The following is a 17,421-nucleotide window of genomic DNA, read 5'->3' as shown; positions in this document are numbered from 1 at the left end:
TCCCATATGCCTTGCGACCAAAAGTGGAAGCAGAGCTTCAACACCTCGTGGATCAAGGGATTTTATCCAAGGTAGAATGGTCTGAATGGGCAACGCCAATAGTGCCCGTTGGCAAAAAGACAACAGACAAAGTACGCATCTGTGGGGATTTCAAAGTGACTGTGAATCCTGTTCTACATGCAGACCAGTATCCTCTTCCACGCATAGATGACATTTTTGCATCCTTGGCAAATGGTGAGCGTTTCTCAAAGATTGACCTTGCTCAGGCCTATCTTCAAATGGAAGTCGAAGAACAATCTCAAAAATACCTGACCATCAACACCTACAAAGGCCTCTATCAGTACAGTAGGCTAGTGTTTGGCATCACCAGTGCTCCAGCGATTTGGCAGCGTGCAATGGACCAAGTGCTGCAAGGGATACCAGGCACCCAATGCTACCTGGATGACATTATTGTAACTGGCCATGATGATGCCACTCATTTGGCAAACCTTGAGGCTGTTCTGACTCGACTGGAGGAATATGGACTGAGAGCTAACAGGAGAAAATGTGAGTTTTTCAAAGACTCCGTTGAGTACTGTGGACACAAAATTGACAGACAAGGGCTTCACAAGACGCAGGACAAGATTCTGGCTGTCCTGAATGCTCCACAGCCAGAAAACGTGAGCCAGCTGCGCTCATTCCTGGGCTTAATCAACTATTATCACAAGTTTCTGCCCAACCTGTCGACTGTGTTACACCCGTTAAATGCACTGCTGCAGCAGAACACCAAATGGATGTGGACTAAAGACTGTGCAAATGCTTTTGCAGCGGCCAAGCAGCTCATAACCTCTGATGAAGTGCTGACACACTATGACCCATGCCTTCCCCTGCGTCTAGCCTGTGACGCGTCACCGTATGGCATTGGTGCCGTACTGTCACACAGAATGACTGATGGGTCAGAGCGACCTATTGCTTTTGCTTCTCGCTCCTTAACACCTGCAGAACGCAATTATGCACAAATTGACAGAGAGGCTTTGAGCTTGGTATGGGGTGTGAAAAAGTTTAACCAATACTTGTATGGCCAACATTTCACTCTGATTACTGATCACCAGCCCCTGGTATCCATCTTCAGTCCTCAAAAGGGTGTTCCACCCATGGCAGCTGCCCGCCTGCAGCGTTGGGCTTTGTTCTTAGGAGCACACACATATACCATAGAGTATAAAGGTACTAAACTGCATGGAAATGCAGATGGACTGTCTCGCCTCCCACAAACAACATCTGAAAAGGCTGGCGACCCTGCTGTGGGACTACACATGTCCCAGATGGAACTTCTTCCTGTCACAAACACACAAGTGAAAAATGAGACAAGAAATGACCCTGTCCTAGCCAGGGTCTATGCTTTGACTGTGAATGGCTGGCCAGCACATGGAGATGCTCAGTTTCCAGAGTACTCTGTGCGACGAGATCAACTCTCAGTGTGTCAAGGATGCATCATGTGGGGGTCGCGAGTTATTGTGCCTCCAAAACTGCGCTCAAGAGTGCTTGCCTCCTTACACGAAGGACACCTGGGTGTAGTTAAAATGAAAAGCCTTGCGAGAAGTTATGTGTGGTGGCCTGACATGGACAGCCAAATTGAAGACCTTGCTAAATCATGCCCTGGTTGTCAACAGACTCAGCGACAACCCCAACCTGCACCTGTCCACCCGTGGGAGTGGCCTGCCACCCCCTGGCAGCGCATTCACATTGACTATGCAGGCCCATTTTTGGATCACATGTTTCTCATTGTGGTTGATGCTCATTCCAAGTGGCCTGAAATCTTTATGGTCAAGAAAGCAACAGCTACTAAGACAGTGGATCTGCTGAGAATGCTTTTTGCACGCACAGGCTTGCCTCTGCAGATAGTGAGTGACAATGGCAGCCAGTTCACAGGGGAGGAGTTTCAATGCTTTCTCAGGAGCAATGGCATACGGCACATCACATCAGCGCCGCATCATCCCGCAACAAATGGATTGGCAGAACGTTTTGTTCAAACATTCAAGCAGTCTCTGAAAGCGAGTAGGAAGGAGGACATACCGTTGAAACAGAAAATAGCCAAATTCCTGCTGGCATACAGAAATGCTGCACATGCTACAACAGGACAGACACCTGCAATGCTGTTCATGGGAAGGAATCTGAGATCACGCTTGGATTTGCTTAAACCGGACATTCACAAACATGTTCAGGAGAAACAGTGTTCCCCCAGTCAGCAACAAACTACATTGAGAACTTTTGACATTGGACAGAGGGTGCTTGCCAGAGACTATCGCAGTCCGACCCAGAAATGGCAGCCTGGTGAGATACTAACACAGACAGGACCCCTGTCCTACACTGTTCGTGTGGGGCCCAACATGATCTGGCGGAGGCACGTTGATCAACTCTTGGATGCACCGGCTGGAGAAATTCCCACACCGCCAGAGCACTCAACTCAGGACGCTGACGACACACTCATGACACAAAGCTGTGTCACTGTCAACGGTGACGTTCCAGTACCAGAAACTGTGGACTCTAATCTTCAGAGTGTAACAGGTTCAGAAGCCCCAGCACGGCGTTACCCTGAACGAAGCCGGAAACCACCTCTGAGGCTTGACTTGTAGTCCATGTTATAAAGAGTTCATTAAGCTGATTGTTGCTGTGAAAAGGAAGCTTATGTTTGGTTATGTATAACATTCCATAATGGTAATGGTGCCTCAGATTTCTTTAAAGTATGAAAATGTTTTCCTTCTGAAACATTATATTTTTGTTGTTGTTGGTTGCTGTGGATTTAAAGCACATTAATGCTGGAAGGGAGGAATTGTTATGTATTGACAATAAGCATAATTTTATTGTTATGCATAGAAATTATAAGGGCACTATTTTATGTTGGTTGTTAAAGCAGCTTAGCGGAGTGATATATCTGTGATGTGGATTATTGATGAATGCTGAAGTAAACTGAAGACCACGTGAAAAGAACAGTTTGTGTCTGACTCGTTTTATTGCTTATGTACTGGGAGAAACATAACAGCTTTCAGGAAAACATGATTGAAGACAGGAAAGAAACAGACTAGAAGGACTTGTTGCTCACAAACTTTACTTCTACGCTGTGGTGTGCTGGGGAGCCTAGATTATTAGAGTCCCACCTCTAATATATATAAATATATATATCATACCTTTCCATGCACACTGCACATATCAGCATTTTAATCTTTTTGCCGTTTAACATCGTGGGCTGAGGCAGGCGCCGGCAATCCGTCATGGACGACACACAACGTGAACTTCACGCGACACGACTTGGCGTTTGACTCATACACTATTAGATGACAGCAGGCTGGTGTGACTGGCATCTCAGATTAAAATACCACAGCCTATATTAAAAATGATGTGTGTGCATTGGGGCTTGGTAATCACAGGAGTTTCCAGACATAAACTCTTAAGGTCAACCAGAGCTGGATCGAACCTGGCATGTCCTTGAGTGGCCATCGTTTACAGCATTCTCAGTAACTCTGCGAGTCTGCTAAGCTGGGAAGAGAAACACATCGACATCTGACCGACGTCAGCAACCCCCCCTGATATTCTTCCATAACCTGTTTCCATTAGCAACCGAGGGACAATACGCTAAAGAATAAAACACGAGCCCTGCTGGGTCTAGGTGCGAGCCTACTGTTAAATCCTCTGGGACGTCGTTCCATCTTTCTTCCTCATTTCCCAAGATACAGCTGGTTGGACCCGGTCTCCTCAAAGAAATGACAAAATAACGAGAACACATGTACGGTTCCATTACTTGATGGCACTCCTGTGACCCAGCTGGTTCGCCACTCAAATCAGATAAACCACAAGAGCCTTTTAGATGTAAAGAATTCATATTGCCCAATTGCCAGCTCTAAATGATATTGCGCTATGAAATTCAAATCTCATTCATAAGCCACTTATATTGTCTCCACCTGTACAGCCGGCAGAAAATGCGACACTGTAGTGGCAGGCGGGGGGAATATTGAAACCCGGACTGAAATTGGCAGCCGGATATTTTCAATTTGGGTCTGATTACCTGGGCGAGGGGGAATGGCAGGGCAATTCACTTCTCCTGGTGGTTTTAAATGGACACTCGCCGTACAGTACAGACGAATAATTTATCAGGAGCGACAGTATTGAATCTGCATATCCAGCTGACGCAAGGGAAAGTAGCGCTTTAGCAGGGCAAACGACAAAAGGCGCGTTATGAGTCATTTCAGTTCTGCTTGTTAGAATTTGACTTTATGGGAGTTCTTATTTCGCTATAATTGGAGAGTTTAGAATAGAGCCATTTGCAAGTTATTTGATTTTGCTCTTAACGTGAGAGGGAGGTATGTTTCTCCCTAATAAATGCTTTTAAAAGCTCAGACTGGGTGGACAGATGTAGGAAAAGGAAAGAAATGCACTAAAGGTATCAGCTCTAATGAACACCTATTCATTTCTGTCCACAGCTGCACCTTTTAATGTCTATTTTTTTTTCTGAATGGCTATTTTTACCTGCCTGTGCGAAACTGGAAACTGTGTGGACTATTGATCCGTTATTGGGAGGCACGGTGGTGTGGTGGTGGGTTCTCTCCAGGTACTCCAGCTTCCTCCCACCGTCCAAAGACATGCTGGTTAGGTTCATTGGTGATTCTAAATTGGCCGTAGGTGTGAGTGTGACTGGTTGTCTGTCTCTCTGTGTTAGCCCTGTGATAGACTGGAGACATGTCCAGGGTGGACCCCGCCTCTCGCCCAATGTCAGCTGGGATAATGTGACATTTTATTGCATAAATGTCCCGTATAATGTAATATTAAAATCTCAAGATACGATGTGGTGAAAGATTTCAACACGTTTGTCCTGGATTTGATTTTGAATGTTCTTCTGTAGTCTTGTGCATGTGTTTCCTGCTTTATTATTTTGTTTATCACTTTTCTTGTTGGATTTAAGTTTTACTTCCTGTCTTGGTCTGTTCCCGCCTCTCTGATTCCACTCACCTGTCCTGCCTTGTGTCTTTGCTCCTCCCCCCATTGGTCTCACCTGTCTCTCATTATTCCATCAGCCCGTGCATATATAACCCTGCCTTTGCCTCTGCTCTTTGTCAGGTCACCTGTTTGTCCTACTGTTCATTTCCTTGTATTCCTTAATTCTTGTCTTTGAAGTAGTGTTTTTTGGATACCATGCCTTTCCCTCAGCGCCTTTTCTTCCCTAGGTTGTAGTAGTTATTTTGTTTCCTACTTCTGCCTCCCCGCATTTGTGTCCTACCTCACCAGAAACCTCAACAGCGTTGAGATTTCAAGAATAATCCAAAATAATCCAGAGGTATCAATAAACCCTCCCACAGAGAGTCGAGGGCACTCAGTAATAACAATACACACAGCGACACAACGCATTAAAGCTGCGACGCAATCAAAGGCTAATTTATACAAAAACGAATTGGCAACTCTTCAGGCAAACATATAATCATTCGAGTCATTAGCTGTGAGCATGCTTAGCGCTGAGTGAATGGATGGGTTAAGTGCAGAGAGAGAATTCCTCGTGTGTGTGTGTGCATATTTGGCCAAAATAAAGCAGATTTTATTAGATTTTAGCAAAATATTGCAACAAAAATTAAAAGATTAGTCTTAAGTGAGAAGATTTTATGCTGTACACATTCCTAATGCTATAGGTTTAATGGCACATTAATGTTCTGTCTGTGTATCACCCTTGCAAAATATCAAAATTGTGCGATGGATATCTAAATGAAGCCATTATTCATGAGGAATGGTCTGTTTACACATGCTGGCGATGAGCCTAAATGGTGTTAAGGCTGTAAAACATCTTGAGTTGAGTGAAGAAATGTGCAAGTGCACTTTGAGAAATTCTCAGCCCCTTCTAAGATAAGATAAGATAGGACTTTATTTATCCCGTGCGGAAATTAAGGCGTTACAGCGGCAGGGAACAAGAGTGCAAAATACAAAAAATAGAATAAGGTAAGACAAAAGACACTATACAAAAGTAAATCTATTAAGATGCAAAAAATATTTAGATATTGCTTCAGGTTTAAGTAGCTAACCAAAAAGTCAGATGTATTATGTCCTTTGTACGTCCGAGAAAGAAGCTCAGCAGCAGCAGAGCTAAGAAATGCTGAAGCTAAAGAGTCTGACTGCTCAAGGGACAAAAGACGTCCGGAAGAACGCCTTCTTTCACTGTGGGTGCAGGAGTCTCTGGCTGAAGGACCTACCTAAAGTCCCAACTGTCTCATACAGGGGGTGAGAGGGGCTGCTCTTCATGTTTGACAGTTTAGCCAACATCCTCCTCTCCCCCATCTGCTGGCCAGGATGGAGCTGGCCGTCTTGATCAGTTTGCCCAGTCTCTTTTTGTCCCTCTCCAATGCAAAAAACAGAGTCATAAAAGGCCCTGAGTAGTGTCCTGCACACCCCAAAGGACCTCAGTCTCCTCAGCAGGTGGAGGCAACTTTGACGCAATTAGTGTTGTTCAGTCCCTGGATGTCCACCGGTGCGGTCTGTGTTGCCTTCCTTCGAAAGTCAGTCAGCATCTCCATTCTTAGGCAAAGCACAAATGCATCTCCCTCAAGCCGAACTACATTTTCCTCTCTGCTCAGAGAAATCTCGCCAGGACTCGTAGCAGCAAACAGCTCATCCATCCATCCATCCAGCAACTAGAAGCTCTAAATCCACTTCAAGAACAAATAAATTTTAACTACCCCATAAAAGCAATCCATCCTCCTGTCGAGTCCCTTGTCCTTGGCGAATTCTGCAAGTAGCGGTTGTTACGCTATGCTTAAGGAGCGGCGAACAATGAAATGATGCTTTCACACCTATGTTTGGTTCAGATTCAGGCGGTAGTCAATTCAATATTGTTGCGATGTTGCGTTTAACCTTGGCTCAGTTTCTCATCACAGAGGAATCGAGACACAAATTCTGATACGCCCTCAACACAACGTTCTTGCAGACATCTATGCGATTGGTCATACTTCAGCTGCCTTTATAGCCGTGATGTTCTGTATACGAACAACATGGTCAGTTTGATTGAGCATCTTTGTGGTGAAAAGGAACGCAGCTGCTGCCACACACCCCTCTGGAGGCAAGCTTTCCACGTCAACTGCTTGGTTGCATCACTTTAATCTTATAAACAGTCATATTAGTCCACAGGTAACTCTATATTTACAGCAACACACACAGGCACACACACAAAAATGCTTTAAGAACAACTAAAAAAAAATTTTTTGACTACTAAATATTTCGCAGCTAACTGTCAGTGGTATTATAGCAAAGTGGAAGCAATTGGGAACAACAGCAACTCAACCACGAAGAGGCAAGCCACGTAAAATGACAGAGCAGGGTCAGCGGATGCTGAGGTGCCAACTTTCGCTACAGACCTCCAAACTTCATGTGACCTTCAGATTAGCTCAAGAACAGTAGAGAGCTTCATGGAATGGGTTTCCATGGCCAAGCAGCTGCATCCAAGCCATACTTCACCAAGTGCAATGCAAAGCGTCGGGTGCAGTGGTGTAAAGCACGCCACCACTGGACTCCAGAGCAGTGGAGACGTGTTCTCTGGAGTGATGAATCATGCTTCTCCATCTGGCAATCTGATGGATGAATCTGGGTTTGGCGGTTGCCAGCAGAACGGTACTTGTCTGACTGCATTGTGCCAAGTGTGAAATTTGGTGGAGTTAGAGCGAAGACGGTGAGCCAGACCTTCTCATCCAACATCAGTGTCTGACCTCACAAAAGCGCTTCTGGAAGAATGGTCAAAAATTCCCAGAAACACACTCCTAGACGTTGTGGAAAGCCTTCCCAGAAGGCTTCTTGTGGCACTGGTTAGCCTCACAGCAAGAAGGTTCTGGGTTTGAATCCATCATGGCCGACTGGGCCTTTCTGTGTGGACTTTGTATGTTCTCCCTGTGTCTGTGTAGGTTCTCTCCAGGTTCTCCAGCTTCCTCCCACCGTCCAAAGAGATGCTGGTTAGGTTCACTGGTGATTCTAAACTGGCCCTAGGTGTGAGTGTGTTTGAGCACAAGGACAAGGAGGGTCACAGGGGATAGCCCCCCTGTGACCCTCCAATTAATCTTATCAACCACACCTGTGTTTACTGTGTTTCGACTTGCTTTAAAAGAGGTTCTACTGGAACAGAGATGATGCACTGGTATATAAAGCATCAATGAAAACTCAAGATCTGGAAACCGCTGTTAAATTATAATTTCGAAAACTTGTTTAAAAAACTTAAATCATTTCCTTTTTCCTAATCTAATTCCCCCAAACCTTATATTGATATTGCATATGCTGCATATGAATTCTGAAGTCTCTAATAAGTTCTCCTGCGCCTTGTGGCTTTTGATAAATTTTTCCTTTGTTCTCAAAAGATGATATGACGATGAATATAAAATATGGGAGGCTCATTTGGGCCTTTCTATTAAACAAGAGAGAATCTGAGACCCACTTCCAAAGTGGGATGAAGCAAGAAGCGAGCCCGGGAGCCTTTGATTCGGGCCGGACTCTGGTATCCGTTTGAGGTGTGTTCTGACAAAAGTATTAAAGGGCTTCGGTCTATCAGATTCCAGGCGGATAAGAGCAGTTCGGCTAATTGATCATTGGGATGCAAGCATGTGGTGTGTGTGTGTGTGCTCAAACACAAGGAAATGCTAATTAATTTTTGAATTGTAATTTATTCGGGGGAAAACACGAGGCATCAGCCAAACTCCCTTCAAAGCGATTGCACATGCCGCGTTTCCTCCTCCGTGTTCCGGCTGCATGTTGTTTTGACGGGGAGACGCTGCAGCAGACGGCACTTATGGGAAAACATGCTTTAACTGTGATAGTTAGCCGGATGATCGGGCTCCCTCCGAGCTGACAGTTAAGGGGAAACATGGCGGGGAGTGATGAAAACTCCTTCCAGGCTGACAGTCCTTCTGCTGAAGTACATCAAAGAGATAGAAAAATAAAAAAGCAGGAAATAGTTGACAATCAAGATATGCAGATTAAAATTTATGATCAAAAGAGGGCATGGCTTCCACCTCATGGAGCCGCATTCATCATAACCCATTTCATGAAATATTTATACGAGCTTATCGTGAGTAATGGTTTGTTTATGCTGTTTTTTACTCGGCGTAAAATCAAGCCATATGTATTCTGATCTCAGCGTCGAGGAGGAGGAAGAAGAAGAAGGATATACTCATATTCACTCGACGTTAACCTCTTGAAAGCCTCCAGTTAATGCACCCTTAACCATCTCATGCATATTCGTAATGCTCCGCTTAGCGTTTTCTGCCCACGGGCCGCTGGTAGACTCCTGGGGAGACGGCGGCTTCAATTCAATTAAAACTCCAAGTTCTGCGACTCCTGATCCAATCACGGCCTTGGCTGCGGCCCACGAGCATGACGTGAATGATAATGCCAGGCGAAGGCGATTGCGGATGAAAGACAGGGAAGTGACACCGCGGAATCTGGCATGAGGGCGGGTAGGCAGGCAGGCGGGCAGGCGGGCGGGCAGGCGGGCAGGCGGGCAGGCAGGGCCGTGTTGGTGGTGGTGTTGGTGATGATGGAGATTCACGGCCCTGAGATGAATTTGAAAAAAAAAAAAAAAAAAAAAAAAAAAACAGTGAGACTTGAGCATATGTTTAGAAATGATTGCAGCGTGATGACCAGATGTCTAGAGGCTGCCGTGATGTTTCTGTTTCAATGCTGGGAGGAATGCCACTTGCCAAAGCCACATTCTGTGCTCCTCTTCAGTATTAACTGAAAGCAAAGCCAAAACAAACGTTAGCATGGATCTAAAAATTTGTCTAGAGAAGGAAAAGAGAACTTATTCAAACTTCTTATTCACATGCAGTAGCACTACTTAAGACCTGTAAATCGATATACGTGCAGCCTCCGCGGATTTACCATTTAAAGAGCCAATCTCGGGCCTTTTAGCTCCGGCTGATTTGGTCTGGGGCCATCAAGCCAATTGTTGTTTTAATAAAGAAGTCAGGGCAATCATTCTGTGAGCGACCGTGCTCTGATTTTATGCAGCATTTATCAGAGTGCACTGGGAAGTGAAGTGTTTTTTTTTTTTTGTGTAGACGCTTCGTTCCAAAAACAATCCTGCGCTCTCTGACCACTTTCTACTTTAAATTACTTTGGTTGATTCCACCTCTTCTTCTCACAATTACAAGTGAGTCTTCAGTTTTGGAGAATTTTCTTGTTGGTGTAACTTGACATTGTGTTGGTGATCTAGTGTGAAGGGGGAGGTTCTGGGTTCTAATCCATCGTCCGACTGGGGCCTTTCTGTGTGGAGTTTGCATGTTCTCTCTGTGTCTGCGTGGGTTCTCTCCAGGTACTCCAGCTTCCTCCCTCCGTCCAAAGACATGCTGGTTAGGTTCATTGGTGATTCTAAATTGGCCGTAGGTGTGAGTGTGAATGGTTGTCTGTCTGTGTTAGCCCTGAGATAGACCGGACACCTGTCCAGGGTGGACCCCGCCTCTCACCCAAGGACAGCTTGGATAGGCTCCAGCCCACCCGTGACCCTCCACGCCTATCTATCTCTATCTAAACCCACGGAATGATCTGTTATTCGTTTTTACACACATAACAATGATAAAATGTCCTTCCTACCTAATTTCTATTTCATGTCCAAACCTACGCTGACTGTGATCTGTAAACACTAGCCTGGTAAACACAGCCATGTGGAAATAAGTTCTCTTATCAACAATGCTTTTCCAAAGTGCCAAAATGCAAACATATTCTTTTAGACTTAGACACACTTTATTCTCATTCACGCAAGCAACAAGTGTTGTTGTTGCATTGGCTGGAGTGGATCTATTAAACCTCATTGTATAAATATGTTGGGGACCTATATAAGCGAAGGGTATTCTTTAAATTAGCTGAGGAAGCACACGTAACATAACACTGTACAACGTGTTGTTGCTTCTGCAGAGGCATCACTAACTGACAGCTCTGCAGCACAAAGCCTCCAAGAGTCTCAATCTGCAATTGTGGGGTATTACCCGGCTCTGGATTAATGGCCACAGTCTGGTAGAGGCTCTGATGTCTGCATGTAAAGATCTGGGCTTCCTACATTTGAGGTATTACACTGTGCTCATAAAATTGACTACAAGTGGCCTTTCGCTCGCAGTGACCTTAAACTTTCAATTAAGAGCTTTGGAAATGTGAAACGATTGGGCTTTTTCTTTTTTTTTATTAGACAGAGGAACACATTTCAGTACCTTGTGCTCAAGCAGTGTTGCCACGGTTTTACAGTAAGTGTTGATGAAATCCCACAGCTTTACTAAGACAGTTTTTGTTGTTTTTTAGTTTTTATTCAAATTTCCTGGTTCCTACATGTCCCTGTTAAGATGTCTTCACTTCTTGCTGCTCCAAATTGTTAGCCCCGCCCTGATGCAGCTCACCTGTGTCTCATTGTTCCCCCTTCTTCCATGTGTACTTAGTTGTTCTGTTTCTTGTTGTTTTTAGACTTTGTCTTTGTATTTTCAACTCAAGACACCTGTGTCTTTGGTGGTGCGTTTGAGTCCTCAGCCAGTTCCCTGCACTCGTTTTAAATGGAGGAATTAGCCGCAGAAGCAAAGAATGTTTTTTTTGTACCAGCCTCTAAACACTGCTGTGAAGCTGGAACATGTGGGAAATGAACACGTACAAAATAAATTAAACAATGAAAAGAGAAAATAATAAAACATTAAATGTCTGACAGCTGCAGGTGGACCATCAATGAGCACTCCATCTGCTCCCATCAAATCCAGAACCGACATCAAATACCGTCTCTGGATCCTCACACATAGGCACACTGGCCTTGGAGTGAGCTCGCATCTACTACATCTCCTCCTGGCATGGAAATACGACGTCGGTGCTGGGAGGAAGTGGCAGCGGATCGTTCTTTTCTGAGCTGAAGTTGGCTGCAGACGAGCGGCTTTCATGTTTGGTTGCACGAAACCGTTTAAATAGCTTCACTGTTAATATTCAGCCACAGCCGTGCTGTTTAAAAAGCCTGGCAATATTGTTATTTCCTGAGAGAATAGTCTCCTATCATTGTGTGGATCAAATGCTGTGTCTCACTGAAGTCAGATCTCCTTTCAGCTTCATGCTGCACCACTGCTGCATCTTGTGCTCACCCCCTTCTCCCCAACAGAGGAAGTGTTTTTAAGCATTGCCTCATCTTTTCTCTCCTCTCAGCTTTTGGCTGATATACTTTTTTGTTTGTGATGACAGACAGATTTAGGTGGAGGATGCGGTGTACATATTTTATGAGAGGCAGAGGAGTAGGAGAATGTGGAGCAAGCATCCGCACAGGCTCTCTGTGCCTAATGAAAGCAAAGTGGATCTATTTTACAGAGATTCATTTGTGGCCCATAAATAGCTCGGGTCAATGTAATTGATCATCCTGAACTTCCCTAAAAGACTTTGGCCTTGTGCACCTTTGTTTACTATCGATTACTGTGGATGTGAACGGCTTGAAAAGAAGGATTTGAACTATTCCACCCTGATTAAAATGTGGGAATGAAAGAGAAAAAAAAAAAACCTCGTTAATAAGTTTCATCTATGGAGGCTAAACAGGCTCATCAGTAATATATGAGAACTGTCTCCATTTTTCTGCTGCTGCTGTGAGAACCAGTCCTTTTAATCACTCGCTCTCCGCGGGAAATATCGAGGCCTGACGTGACTGCTAATGCCCCCGTGGAAGACGATGTGATCCGATGCTGCAGTACGCGCCGGAACAAATTACAGCTCTGCAGTTTCTCAACTCGCTTGCTGCATGTTTAGATCACAAAGCGGCGATCTGTATGCAGCGCGGGCAGCCCGAAAATTTATGATGATTGGCTAACATTACAGACGGCCCCTCGACGATTCACTTAGTCGGAAATGTTGCAAATGTGTTTAGGGGCCTTTTTATTGGGAAATGATAATGATCTGTTGTGTTCACACCACCGGGAGAAGAGCGAGGATGATTTAAGGAACTGGCTGAAACAAGAACATACTCGCATGCCTCCCTTAGAAACATTGCTTTGCAAACATTTGCACACATATGCATTTTATCTCCCTAACTAGCAAAGATATCAATTTAACATTCAGTGCAGCTCGGCATGGAAATGAGTTTAGCCATCTTTATGTTCTTCTCTTTATGAACTTGGAGATCCCAAGGATAAACATTTCTTTGCTCTCTAATTTGCTCCCGTCCATAAATAAACTTTATTAGCAGTGTTATTGCGCCACATCAGCTCAGCTCTAGTGCTTTCTTGAAAAGAAAAAAAGCTTTTTAAGCTTTAAGGAGGGAGATTATCCTACTGTGCAGCAAAGACACTGGTGATATGTAGATCTTCACTGAAAGCCCCTTAACGGGCTGATGCAATAGAGCCCTGTCTGTGCTGTAGTTGAGCAATAAAGTTAACGATTCCCACAGGAATCTGAGATACATGCGGCTTCTGTCCTCAAAAACTACAAAATAATCAAGGCCCCGGACTTTAGTCCTCCAGAAACTGACAAGTGGCCCTTCTTTATCCGCTGTGATTTATGTGTTCTCGTGCAACTTCATTTTCTGGCCTCCATTGATCATCAGGTCACTATAAGGGTTTCCTGGGCTGCTTCCTCGCTGAGAATTCTTTCTTTTTTTTGTCTCCAAGGTTTGCACGCAGAAAGACGAATGTAGCTCGAGTTATTTCCTTTTGATTAAAAGCGTTCACCTTGAGGCATTCGGCAACTGATTAATGTTGAGACAAAAGAAATGAAATACTTTTTCCCATTTTTTTTTTTTTTTTTTTCCCTCTCCCTCTGGGAATGACAAAACTGTTACTCACTCTGGATGGACTTGTGCTGCCATTTGCTACCTTCAAGCAATGAAATAAAAAATAAATAAATAAAAACGTGGTGAAGGATACGCTAAATAATCATTTCTGATTCTGGCGGTGCACAGTAGGTCAATGCATGAAGCCCACACTCGCAATTGACTGTAATTTATTCCCTCCTTCTGTTTATTTTGTTACAGACATTTCAAGTCAGTGAAACTAATTTCACCTGCTGCCTTAAAATGTGACTAAACTCAACCTGAAGAAACCCTCTGTTTCAACTCAAAAAGCTAAATTATTATTAAGCTAACGATCAGTTCCTGTTTTAACATGATTCTATGAGTTACAACAACTTATTAGGTAACATTATCCACTGAATAAAACTCATTTTATCTTGTCAAATGAACTCACATTTCCAAGTTAAGATCAATTGAACTAAATTCATACCAGCTGCCATTCTGAGCTGAGAGCACTAATGTTTTAGTTTCTACTTAGATTTCTCATCTTGACGCCTAGTGGCAAGTTTTAAAGTTTATGTAAATTTCAGACAGATTCAACTCACATCTTGCCAGGAATTTAACTTTTAGTATACACTGCCTGGCCAAAAACAAAAGTCACCACCTGGATTTAACTAAGCAAATAGGTAGGAGCCTCCTGTTGGATAATTACTGCATGAGTGATTATCTTTCAGCTGGCAACAAGTTATTTAACCCCAACTGATGCAATGAGTAGCTTCTCATTTCTTAAACCACCATGTCTAAAGACACATCCTGTGGTCGTGGAAAAGATGTTAGTCTGTTTGAGAAGGGTCAAATCATTGGCATGCATCAAGCAGAGAAAACATCTAAGGAGATTGTAGAAACTACTAAAACTGGGTTAAGAACTGTCCAACGCATTATTAAAAACTAGAAGGATAGTGGAGAACCATCAGGGTAAGAAGAGAGGCAGATGAAGTGATGCACCCATCATGCCTAGTGTCTACTGTACAAGCCTGTGGGGGCAGTGCTATGATCTGGGGTTGCTGCAGTTGCTCAGGTCTAGGTTCACCAACATTATGTGTCCAAAGAATGAGGTCAGCTGACTACCTGAATATACTGAATGACCAGGTTATTCCATCAATGGATCATATTCCAAGATGACGATGTCAGGATTCATGGGGCTCAGATTGTGAAAGAGTGGTTCAGGGAGCATGAGACATCATTTTCACTCATGGATCGGCCACCACAGAGTCCAGACCTTAACCCCATTGAGAATCTTTGGGATGTGCTGGAGAAGGCTTTGTACAGTGGTCAGACTCTCCCATCATCAATACAAGATCTTGGTGAAAAATGAATGCAACACTGGATGGAAATAAATCTGGTGACATTGGAGAAGATTATTGAAACAATGCCACAGTGAATGAGTGCTGTAATCAAAGCTGAAGGAGGTCCAACCAAATATTAGAGTGTGTGAGGTAGTGTACGTTGAATCAAGAGCAAAAGGTTTGTCCAAACTGAAGTGATTACCTTCCGCTTGAATAGCAGCCAGTGATGCTTTCTAGAATACTATTATGACCGGATCAGAGTGGTTGTTTTGTTGCACGGCAGTACAAACGGGTGTCTGATTTACTCTGTATGACTCATAGTGACTTAAGTCAGTTTCTATTTCTGTTTCCTATTCACTGCATACGTGCTCTGCATCGTCCTAGAGCACAATTACTCTAAATCAGTTTCAGCAGTTGACATCAGAGGGAACATCCTGCATTCACCAAGTGCTCGTTGGCTCACACTCAGCTTTTGTGACACAAACTCTTCGCCTCTCGGCAATTCCAGACACTCCTAATCTCCTCAACACCCACCTAGTCGTGTTTTCAGCTCCAAGGAGGAACACGGCGCTTGGAGCCGGAGATGGTGACATGGCACGTCATCACGTTAACGAGCAAAAAAAAGCAGAAAAGCTGGGATACTTCCAGGTGGAAATAGTAAATGTACATGAAGCCTTTAGGTGATGGTAGGCAGGGAATTGCACACACTGCAACGAAAGGGAAAGGGAATTATTTAAAGCTCCTTTGAACTCATTATCTCAATAATTTCTATAACTACATTTGCTCTACAAGGCATTATAAACAAGATGTTTTTCTCTGTTTCTGTTGCAAATAAGTCAAGATTGCCAGAGTAGAGGTGCCTGACCATCGCTGGTGGACATAAGCGATATAAGAGGTGATTTTGTTGGGGATAAATGTGACAGATGGGACCAGAAACCCCCTGTACCAAGCCAAAGGCCGTCTCAAAATGGAATAAAGCAATCGGTGGAGTCAACGAAGCGTGAAAAAAAAATCACATAATTTTTTTGGATTTCAATCTGAAATGTCAGGATGTCAAAATCAGTACCGTGAAACCGATCCTCTGGCATCTCATAGAGTCGCCGCGAGATCCGTCGCCGAGCGCCTGAAAGAGATCTGAAGTGATTTCGCAGACACGTGACACAGACACGGTCCTTATGCGGCTTTATTCATGTAAAATACCATTCCACAGACGTACGAGAACATCGGGGTGAAGTCCATGAACAGATATCACGTGTTCAAGAAACATTTTTGCAAGATCCAAAGACAGGTATCAAAGTACAGTACAATGGAAATAGAACATTCAGTAGACTATTCAACATACAGTTTTATTTTATTTTATTTTATTTTTTTCATTTGTAAAAAGAAAATAAATATTATATTTTGCTGTGGTGTGTTTTTTTTTTTTTTTTTTTTTGTGGATTTTAATGACAAAGTGCCTGAAAGAATAAGGCAACAAATCAAATTATTATTATTATTATTATAACTTTATTCCCCGTGGAAATGCCCCTCACTGGTGATGTAGGAAAAACAAATGGGACGGTGTTTGTTTGCCTGTTTTCTACTCCGTTGCATTCTCATCACAAAAATAGGTACATCTATGGTGAGGTGATTTTTTATTTTTTAATGTTTAAACTGTTTCTGGATGGACGAACAATCATGGCGGTGAGTCGTTTGTTCTTGTGCGCTGCAGCACGTCTTAAAGTGCAAAATGGAAACAAGGTTGTTTGTTAATAAATGATCATTTTCTCTCTTTTTATTCTATTTTTTTTTAAAATTATTATTCTTTAGTTGAGACTTTTGACAAATTGCTGAGGTGCATCAGTTTAATCCTGACCCGGCCTGACTCTGGGGTGATGGGATTCTTAGTTTGTTGTCTCCGTGAGGTTCTGGCTCAGGTCGGACCCAAGTGCGGGGAGCTGAAACTGAAAGAGGGTCATATTCTTGCCAAATACATCAAATTTGGTTTAGTTCAGGTAAGATGAAATCTTTTCTGACTAATATCGCCTGATCAGAACATTTTGATTTAACTAAAGCATGTACAAGATGCTACAGGATTCCTGGTTTCTCCTCAGAAATTCAAAAAGTTTTTATTTGCTGAGCTTTTACTAATGCTCTTACTTTCTTACTATATATATATATGCCCAAGTCCTCTCCTCACAGATCCCTCCATAGCTTTGGTAATGTTGGCTTATATATGTACAACACACACTGACAGAAACAGACCGTACCCGGACGCATGCACAGCGATCTAACCTACGACCAATCAGATTCACGTGGTGCCTCGCGAGTATTTTATTGCAGTGGTTCACGCGGTTTGGGCCCTTCAGCTCAGCGAGC

Source organism: Chelon labrosus, assembly GCF_963514085.1.
Source record: "Chelon labrosus genome assembly, chromosome: 9".
Taxonomy (NCBI): Eukaryota; Metazoa; Chordata; class Actinopteri; order Mugiliformes; family Mugilidae; genus Chelon; species Chelon labrosus.
This window is presented reverse-complemented; position numbering follows the sequence as displayed.